This window comes from Triticum aestivum, chromosome 4A (assembly GCF_018294505.1).
Source record: "Triticum aestivum cultivar Chinese Spring chromosome 4A, IWGSC CS RefSeq v2.1, whole genome shotgun sequence".
NCBI lineage: Eukaryota > Viridiplantae > Streptophyta > Magnoliopsida > Poales > Poaceae > Triticum > Triticum aestivum.
In genome coordinates, this window is record NC_057803.1 from 204,648,805 (window position 1) to 204,659,925 (window position 11,121).

An 11,121-nucleotide genomic window follows, 5' to 3' on the forward strand; every position below is an offset into this window, starting at 1 on the left:
GGGGGGGGGGGGTTCTGGTAACCCCCGGTACTCCGAAACTTATCCAAAACGACCCGAACAATTCTGGTGTCTGAATGTAGCCTTCCAATATATGAATCTTTATGTCTCGACCATTTCGAGACTCCTCGTCATGTCCGTGATCTCATTCGGGACTCCGAACAACCTTCGATACATCAAATCACATAACTCATAACACATATCATCATCGAACGTTAAGCGTGCGGACCCTACGGGTTCGAGAACTATGTAGACATGACCGAGACACATCTCCGGTCAATAACCAATAGCGGAACCTGGAAGCTCATATTGGTCCCTACATATTCTACGAAGATCATTATCGGTCAAACCGCCCAACAACATACGTTGTTCCCTTTGTCATGGGTATGTTACTTTCCCGAGATTCGATCATCGGTATCATCATACCTAGTTCAATCTCGTCACCGACAAGTCTCTTTACTCGTTCTGTAATGAATCATCCCACAACTAACTCATTAGTCACATTGCTTGCAAGGCTTATAGTGATGTGCATTACCAAGAGGGCCCAGAGATACCTCTCTGACAATTGGAGTGACAAATCCTAATCTCGATCTATGCCAACTCAATAAACACCATCAGAGACACCTATAGAGCATCTTTATATTCACCCAGTTACATTGTGACATTCAATAGCACACTAAGTGTTCCTCCGGTATTCGGGAGTTGCATAATCTCATAGTCATAGGAACATGTATAAGTCATGAAGAAAGCAATAACAATAAACTAAACGATCGTAGTGCTAAGCTAAAAGATGGGTCTAGTCCATCACATCATTCTCTAATGATCTAATCCCGTTCATCAAATGAAAACACATCTCCATGGCTAGGAAACTTAACCATCTTTGATTAACGAGCTAGTCAAGTAGAGGCATACTAGGGACACTTTGTTTGTCTATGTATTCACACCTGTACTAAGTTACCGGTTAATACAATTCTAGCATGAGTAATAAACATTTACCATGACATAAGGAAATACAAATAACAACTTTATTATTGCCTCTAGGGCATATTTCCTTCAACATGGTGGTTAACCATATTATGAAAGACGGAAAGAAAATCATTGGCTTATCAAATTCTCTATCGAGCCGTGAAAAAGATTCAACAAAAGACATCAACAAATCCGCTATTGGTAAGATAAGATAAATATAAGGAAGGCTAAAAAAATATTCATCAAAATAGTGGAATACAAAATTAAGAAACACAAAAAAAATAAAGGGGAATCTCACCCCCTTCTTTATCATAAAGAAAAGATATATTTTAAAACTTATTTAAAAAGAAAAAGAAGTGCCTCTATATTTATATTATTGATTTATCCACTTAGACGAATAAATATTATTAATGAATATGTATCACAATCCATCTCGAGGTATTTGGATCAATACCTATTTGGTGGATCTCTTTTTTCTCGGCGAGGATCCAGATTTGAAATGGTGACACGAGGATTTTCAGTCCTCTGCTCTACCAACTGAGCTATCCCGACCTTTTCTTGTGCATCATTCTAGCAGAGTTTTGTATCTATGTATATTAAAAGGACAAAAAATTAATTAAAGTATTTCAAATTTAAAATTTGAAAATGGGGGGTAGTCCTATGCATTGTGCATGGTTTACTTAAATAAAACTTAAAAATAGAGTGAATAACTAAGATTTCTTGCCGATACTCTAATAAAAAGAAATCTATTCAATGAATAGGATAAGATCCATTGAGTTCTCTTTGCATACCTTTGTGAAAGAGTAGAATGAGAAAGCTAATGAATCTTAAACCCATTGATAAAAACAAAAAAGAGAGGATAAATAATAATAATATAGTATAGTTAGGGAATAAAAGAGGATTTGGGGATAGAGGGACTTGAACCCTCACAGCTTATAAAGTCGACAAATTTTCCTTTTAGTAGAAATTTCATTGTTGTCAGTATTGACATGTAGAATGTGACTCTCTCTTTGTCCTCGTCCGATTAATCCAATTTTTGAAGATCCCGAAAACTTTGAATTTGAATTCAAGAATTTGATTATTCAATATTCGATTGGAGTGGATTCACAATAATGAAAAATATATATTATGATATGATTTTTTTCATTTCATAATCATAATCATTTCTAGTTTCATTTGAAAAAGATAAAGAACCTATAATATAATATAATATAATATGAGTTCTATGATTAATCGTTTGCTATGTCAGTATGTGTACGTGTTTATTAAATGTATAAGGTGTAAAACCCCTCTTTCTCTAGTTTAGAATTAGAAGGAATTCCACTAAAAACACAACGTAATTAACTCGATTCGTTAGAACAACTTCCATTGAGTCTCTGCACCTATCCTTTTACTTTGTATTCTAGTTCGAGAACCACTTATTTTCTCAAAACATGGATTTGGCTAAGGATTGCCCTTTTTTAATTCCAGGGTTTCTCTGAATTTGGAAGTTACCACTTAGCAGGTTTCCATACCAAGGCTCAATACAATCAAGTGTGTACCGTCTACCGATTTCGCCATATCCCCATTTCCCTCTTCTTTGAGACCATGATTCCTTGTGTAATTTCATCCATCTATTAGTTTTTTTGAATCATTGAGTTCATCACTCAATGTAGTCTAGCAGTTCAGTTCAACTCTATTTGAGAGACCTCGCTTGCTTATTGCAATTCAGAATTGAATTGATTCTATCCTTGATGTATTTGCAATTCAATCCGAATCAATATATCCAAAAGTTTTTATCCCCCCTCCTGTCTTACTTTTTTGTAGTATTCAAAATTATACTATAACACTTGATATTTATTCTTTTTTCTAATCAGAATTATCAATTTTATTTACTCTGACTCTATGTTCCCCTTAGTGAAATATTAATCCTCAAATTATAAGCAAATATTAAAGTCTACAATGATCGAATGAAAATACCAATAAATCCTATAATTTTATTTTTTAATATCCTATAGTTAAGCATATCAAGCTAACTTTATCTTTAAGAAGTTTTAGTTTTTTTATTTTTATACATAGAACTTTAAATTTAGAACTAGTTAATAGCTAAGATTAATAACTAATATATGAGATTTACGGATTTCCTATACTATACCTATTTCTATTTGTTACACTATTTCCGTTATGCAAGCCCACTTAGCTTAGAGGTTAGAGCATCGCATTTGTAATGTGAGGGTCATCAATTCAAGTCCGATAGTTGCCTTTTTTCTCTATCGATGTTCTACAAACAAGAATCTCTTTTTTCTGAATTAAATGTAGAATCCAGGATCTTTTATGTTTTTACCTTACAATTTTGCTAGATACGAAACAATATAATAAATAATATATATACAAAAAATAAAGATTTTGATGAAATTCCATTTTTGGGGTACTTTAGTTGATTTTACTCTGTTTATCCTGTAGTTTAATTCAGTTTTAATTTCAATGTATTCTGTAATGTAAATACAATGAAATTAATTGTGTAAAAGTGAAATTTAAATAAAATAAAAAGGAGTCTTCATGTCCCATTATCGAGGACCTCATTTAAAACATACACCGTGTGGGAGCTTTACCAGTACTCACTAGAAAAACACCTAAATCCGGAAGTAATCTTAAAAAAATTCGATTATGGGAAAAAGGAGCAATATCGTATTCGTCTTCAAGGAAAACATAAATTGTGTTTTCATTATGGTCTATAGAACGACCATTACTTAGATATGTACATATCGCTGGAAAAGCAAAAAGGTCAACAGGCCAGGTTTTACTACAATTACTTGAAATGCGTTTGGATAATATCATTTTTCGATTGGGTATGGATTCAACCATTTCTGGGGCCCGCCAATTAGTCAACCATAGACATATTTTAGTTAATGGTCGTATAGTCAATATACCAAGTTTTCCTTGCAAACCCCGAGATATTATTACTACGAAGGATAACCAAAGATCAAAAGGTCTCGTTCAAAATTATATTGCTTCATCGGACCTGGGGAAATTGCCAAAGCATTTGGCGATTGACACGTTGGAATATAAAGGACTAGTAAATAAAATCCTAGATAGGAAGTGGGTTAGTCTCAAAATAAATGAGTTGTTAGTTGTAGAATATTACTCACGTCCGACTTGAACTTAACGAAAAAAGGAAAGGTTCATAGAATTTTCTTCCCCTTCCCCTTTCCCGAACAAAATCGCCCTAAGACTATTACCATTAATTTGTATTTTCCCATCAACTAGCTAAAATTGATTAACCCTAGGATTAGCATTCTTTTTTCATTTTTCCTCTATGTGTATTTTACATACCACAGTAATTTGCTATAAAGAATTTCTAATTTCTACTAAATCAAAATAAGATAATATAAGATATTATATTATTGCTGGAAAAAAATGTTATTTGATTTGATACATTGTGATCCTTAACGTTGATGAATTAAGAAAAATAGAAAGAGAGGGATTCGAACCCTCGGTAAACAAAAGTCTACATAACAGTTCCAATGCTACACCTTGAACCGCTCGGCCATCTCTCCTACATAACTTAACTTATTATAGAAAATAAACTAAGTGAATAGTGAGTTTTCTTATTCCTACAGTACAAGTACAACCACAACCACTCGGGGGTTCCATAGTTCTATTGGAAAAATTCCTTTTGATCTAAGTGGAGGGATACAAGATTTTTTACTAGAAATTGCGCTCGCTATAAAATAAAGTTTTAATTTGGGTTTTCCCGCAACTAAAGAAAAAGAAAAATGGAAGAATTCTTCTTATTACATAATAAAATAAAGAAACCTTAGAATTCCGTTTGCATAAGATACGCTACACCATACTATCAAAATCAAAAATAGGGTATGAGACAATTAATACTTTGAAAACACAAAATAGTTGATAACATAAGTTGTTGTTCAAAAATAGGAAAGTGGAATGAAATCTAGTCTTAGTCAAATATTTCATATCTCTTCGTGTCCAAACAGAAGGAAAATGATACAATTTGAGCTGAGCGGAAAATCCATATCTCTTTTATCCATTTAAAGCATATGGATTTAGTAGAGCATATGGATCAATCTATTTATAATTATAAGAATTGAATGTGTTTGTTTTTATGTTATTTTTTGAAGGAATGAAAACAATTCTATATATAATGGGTTGGGAATTATGCCTAGATCCCGTGTAAATGGAAATTTCATTGATAATACCTCCTCAATTGTAGCCAATACTTTATTGTGAATAATTCCGACAACCTCAAGAGAAAAAAGGCATTTACTTATTATAGAGATGGTGTGATTTGACTCCTTTTTTTGCTTTTTTAGCCCTTCCTATACCTCAGTATTACCAAAAAGAGAAGGGGTTGGAACCAAATTCATAGAGAGAACCAAATTTGTAAATCAAACAAACCCACGCTTCGGGAAGGTTAGGCGAACTAACAATTCCTTCCGTCGTGTATCCTCGATTGATGCGGTTTCAGATACTTCAATTATAGATTTGAGTATTGAGCGAACGGTTACACCTACATGATATGGTATGGATTACAAGCCAATACTACTCTATTAGTATCCGTGAGCAGCATAGGGGAGAAAAACACTACACCTAGAAATAGGAATCAACAAGAGAAAAACTTTGTTAGAAATTACCCCTTTCCCGATCGGTATCAGGGCTGGGAAGAATGGTTGGGATAACAAACAACCATTAGGTTTTACTTTGGATACCCCTATAACAATCAAATATCGCTGAAGTACCTAATTCCGATAAATAGGAGCTGTTGAGAACAAAGAAATTATTGGAGCTATCGTTTTCCTCTAGCATTAATAAAATTCATTGGTGCTAAGAAAAACCTCTTCTGCAAAAGTTGGCTAGTGATTTCTTGGAAAAATACCAGCCCCTTTCAGTTCATAATGAGACGAGACTAATTATATTTTGATTCTATAGATTATTTCGCTTAGTACTATTATGTACAGAAGGGAGGAGCTGTATGGGATCAAAACCTCATGTACGGTTTTGGAACGGAGATTTTTTGAATAGAATGAACGACTGTAACGGATGTTGGCTCAATCCGAAGGAAATATGCGGAAGCTTTGCAAAATTATTATGAAGCTACGCAACTAGAAATCGATCCCTATGATTGAAGTTATATACTCTATAACATAGGCCTTATACACACAAGCAATGGAGATCATACAAAGGCTTTGGAATATTATTTCTGGGCACTAGAACGAAACCCCTTCTTACTGCAAGCTTTTAATAATATGGCCGTGATATGTCATTATGTGCGACTATCTCCATTATAGAAAAAAAGAGGATCAAATTTTCTAGTAAATACTAGAAAAAGGGCTTTCTACACGGGGATCGTAAAAACAATGATTTTCCCTATCAGGTGTAGGAAGGAAGGACACTTCACGAGAATCAAAAAATGAAGAAAGTATGGCTTATACTACTACTCTATGGATAAAGTTTCTCAAATTGATAGAGAAAGCACCGTAAAGATCAATTAGTGAGCGACTAGGTCGATCCAACAAAAAAACTGCTTACTTATCCCATGATATGGGGCAAAATTTAGGAATCCACTTATGTAATAGAGCCGATCCACTAAGGAATTAAGCAGCGGTGTAGTATCAGATCCCAAAGATAGTAAGTTCTTTTTCTTCCATATGGAAAAAAGTCTTTTTCATGGATTCTATAGAGATTTCATATATGAAACCAGGATAGTTACCTTTCAAAAAATTTGAACGAAGGCTCTGTATCTATCTATGCTTCATTCTTCTGAATGCGGGGAAAAAGATCAAACCGATTATTGATAAAAATTAGGGTTTGAAACTTAGCTAATTAATTTCTTCTTCTTAACCTAAGAACTAATTGGATCAATTTTTGATAAATCGAATTCAGTTAAGATAGGGGAAATTCAGATAGCAATTTCTGAGCTGTATGAGGTAGGAAACTCTCAAGTATAGTTCTAAGGGAAGGAACTTCCTATTCCGACTGAGGAGAACATGCCATTCTACAGGGTGATTCTGAAGTTGCGGAAGCTTGGTTTGATCAAGCTACTGAATATTGGAAACAAGCTATAGCGCTTACTTCGGGAAATTATATTGAAGCACAGAACTGGTTGAAGATTACGAAGCACTTTGAATTTGAATAAGACCATGCTCCTTATTTTTCATAAAATGGGTGGTTTGGTTGTTGATCCATTAATCAAATAAATAAGGTCGTAAGATCGAATCAAGAATTTCATTATGTCCATTTCTTATACCTTCTTTTTTATATGATATTTCATAAGAATAAACCATAGGGATAGGGTCTAGAATAGAATTAATAAAGTTAATAATAGAGGGGGCAATCTAAATATTCCTAATATATTAGGACCATCTTATTAATAATTCTAATGTGTCATATTGGAATTTAGAATCAAATAAAAAACCCTATATTATGCTCAAGGAAAGTAGATATAGATAGGAGCTTATGCCCTAAAAAATACACTAGTTTCTTAAATTAAAAATTAAAAAGATTATTTTCTTACATTGAGAAATATTTGTTTTTCAAGATAAACAATGTCCGTTAGGCACCTAATCTTTATGTCATAATAGACCCGAACACTTGCCTCAGATTGACTTCAATATATAATTGCTCCTGTGAATAACTAAAAAAATAGAAGGATGGTAGGTAGTAAAGAAAAGAACTAATCACAATATCTATCTTTCAAAATCTCTTTTTCCAACCATATATCTTTCAAGTATTCACTAAAAAGACAGTTGGCGGGTCTCTTTGTATGTCTTGTCTGGAAAGAGGAGGACTTAATGATTATTCGTTCGCTGGAACCAGAAGTAATTTTTTGTGTGGATAGGGGTCCTATAAAAACATCTTTTGGGGAATGGGCCAGACCCGGCCATTTCTCAAGAACACTAGCTGAGGGCCCTGATACTACCACTTGGATCTGGAACCTACATGCTCATGCTCACGATTTTGATAGTCATACTGGTGATTTGGTGGAGATTTCTCGAAAAGTCTTTAGTGCTCATTTCGGGCAACTTTCCATTATCTTTCTTTGGTTGAGTGGCATGTACTTTCATGGCGCCCGTTTTTCCAATTATGAAGCATGGCTAAGTGATCCTATTCACATTGGACCCCGTGCCCAGGTAGTTTGGCCTATAGTAGGGCAAGAAATACTGAGTGGTGATGTAGGCGGGGGTTTCCGATGAATCCAAATAACCTCTAGTTTTTCAGCTTTGACGAGCATCTGGAATAACTAGTGAATTACAAATCTATTGTACTGCAATTGGTGCATTGATTTTTTTGCAACGTTAATGCTTTTTGCTGGTTGGTTCCATTACCACAAAGCCGGTCCCAAATTGGCCTGGTTCCAAGATGTAGAATCCATGTTGAATCACCACTTAGCGGGATTATTAGGACTTGGGTCTCTTTCTTGGGAGGGGCACCAAATTCATGTATATTTACCAATTAACCAATTTCTTGACATCGGGGTGGATCCTAAAGAGATACCACTTCCTCATGAATCTACACTACTGCAGGATGCTGCTAACGCGACACTACGATTAGAGACCCTTCGACGAAACTGTGTGCGATGCCATAATCGCAAACAGTGGTGTAAAAAACCCGTCAAAAAGGTGCAAAATGTTTGCAATGGAGGATGCATCAAACACAATTCATATTTTAGTTGCGTGTGCGATGCAGGGCATACAGTTCAGCTCAATTAACTGTTTGCGATGAGGAGGAACAAAAGAAATGGGCAGCCAGATGAAGGTGTGTGCGATATATAGCAGACGGTTCACTTGCATGAACTATTTGTGATTAGGCAACACAAAAGAAACGGTCAGCCAGATCAAAGGTGTGTGCGATATATGGCATGCGGTTCACTAGGATGAATTGTTTGCATTGAGACATGAGAATGGAAATGGTTCAACTTAATAAGATGTGTGTGATACGCGGCAAATAGGTCTGTAATCGAAAACGTGTGCGAAGACTGATAACAACACAAACGATTACTTCTAACAAGCCGTGTGTGCTGTGAGCAAATGATTTCTGGTATACAATTGTGAGTGATTGATGAAAACATCACCAACGAGTTCCATTGTTTAGTCCGTGTGCGATGTGGTTTTCTTTATCTGCACAACATCTATGCTCTATCTATAGAGCATCAACATATATACTTGAAAAGACAGCATTGCATAACCAAATTAAGCATACAATTACACAAGTGACTACACACATAACATTTCCACACACCAAAGTAAGCAATTACATGCATACTAAAGTAGGAGAAATGAGGATCTAATCATCTACTTATTGTTGTGATGACGCTTGCCATTGCTCTGCTTCTGGCTTGATCCCTGGCTGTTTTGGGGAAGGAGGCACTTCCTCATGTCAATGATCCGCCTGTACATGTCGTAGCTCATGTATGCCTCCTTGGCCGTGTACACGACGTGAGCTTTGTCGAGTTTCTCCATCCAGGCCGAGTAGCAGGCACACTTGTCCTTGTTGCACGAATCCTTCATGTTTATGTAGTAGGGGTCAATGATGGCCTCGGCGAGGTGAACCAGTGAGTCCTTCTCATGCTCCTTGCTGCCCCAGATCTTGTATTGGCCCTGGATGTCGACAAGATTCTGGCAGGTGATGCCCGAATTCTCGAGTGCCTTTACATCATTGGTGATGTCCACCGTAGCGAACATGTAGTGGGGGCTGTTGACAAGCCTAGCAAAATGCTCGCAAGGCCTTGTGGCCAAGCAGTAGTGGTTGACGAGGACGTGGTGGCGCACGCACATCTGGGCGACGGCGCTCGACACGAGCGCGGGTGTACTCGAGGTCGAACCCGACCACCTTGTACTTCTCCTTGGCAAGCAATAGCTCCATGATGTGGATGGAGTGCTCCACCCAAACCGGGTCGTTGGTGTACACCACCAAGAGGTCCATGAACCTTCTGTGGGTGTCCACCACGGCACGCATGGTGAACTACTACTTGTCGTCGGCAGCCGCTCGGAGCGCCATTGGAGCCGCGCAGGATACCCTCTAAGAATTCCTCGTGGTGGGTGTGCTTCTTGCAATGGTGGCGCGCGATCGAAAGGTTGTCCGCTATAATAAATGGGGGCCGGCCGACTTGTAATCATCACGTCCTGTCACGATGTTCATAGCGGAGGATTTCAGTGCATGCTTGACAACACCGCACCACACGTGTGGGCTCAAAGAGGCGCCAAATGTATCGTCGGTGAGCCTGTTCCCGTGCTACTGCGCAAGGTTCCCGCCCGGCTAGTTTCGCCACACATCGGCTAGAAGAGGGACAAATCGTGGGCGTTTATTAGCAAAAAGCTTTTTAAAAAGAAAGTGTGTGGAATGAATTCGGTCATAAGTTTACCCATGGGTGATAAGGTCAAGGTTACAGAAGGGTGATGATTGACACGCGAGTGCGATAATTAATTCTGCGCTCTATAGGGCACATGGTGGAAGAAACTAACTGTGTGCAATAATGTCGAAGATCATAGTCAAGTTAGCTATACAGATCATGTGTTGTGAGATTGACATGGTAAATGGATTCCACAATGGTTAATAAAATCTAAGACCATTGCATATTAAGGTCAAAATAGTGCTACCAATATACGAGTCTCATACGATGCCATTTCAACAATTGTACCACAAAAGCTTGAAATATTACAAGGTTCAAATTCCAGAGTTATATGGCTCAAATTCGAAGATTATAAGGTTCAAACTGATATTAGAAATGAAATTCAGCTCATCATCTACAAACGCTTGCGCTGATCCGCTAAACATGGATATCTGAGAGGTTCAAACTAATATTACCACTTCTAAGTCTGGTTTCGAAACCTCACAATTTTTGTAAAGGGTTCAACCACTAAGAAGTCATGTATGGGGTTGCCACGATGACTTCCGATTACTCTGTCATCTGAAGTTCCAAAATGAAATTTCTCATTTTTGGAGCCTATTCCATTCTGCCGCAGGAGCCGGTGCTGATCAACAAACCATTCATTTGTGCGAAATAAATGTAGGGCAAACCTCATTTCCTTCACCACCCTTGCTCTGAGAACAAAGAACCTGGCGAATATAATCTCTGGTAAGGTGCCTCGGGAGGAGTTCAAAGTAATTTCTAAGAGATGCAGATCTAGGCATTCAACGTGATTGTTATATTGTATCACA

At 36.9% G+C, this 11,121-nt stretch overlaps 1 pseudogene; it reads left to right on the forward strand.

Moving 5' to 3' along the window:
• The first annotated feature begins 5,121 nt into the window (after window positions 1-5,121).
• Window positions 5,122-7,187, forward strand: LOC123083780 (photosystem I assembly protein Ycf3-like; annotated as a pseudogene).
• Window positions 7,188-11,121: the final 3,934 nt, after the last annotated feature.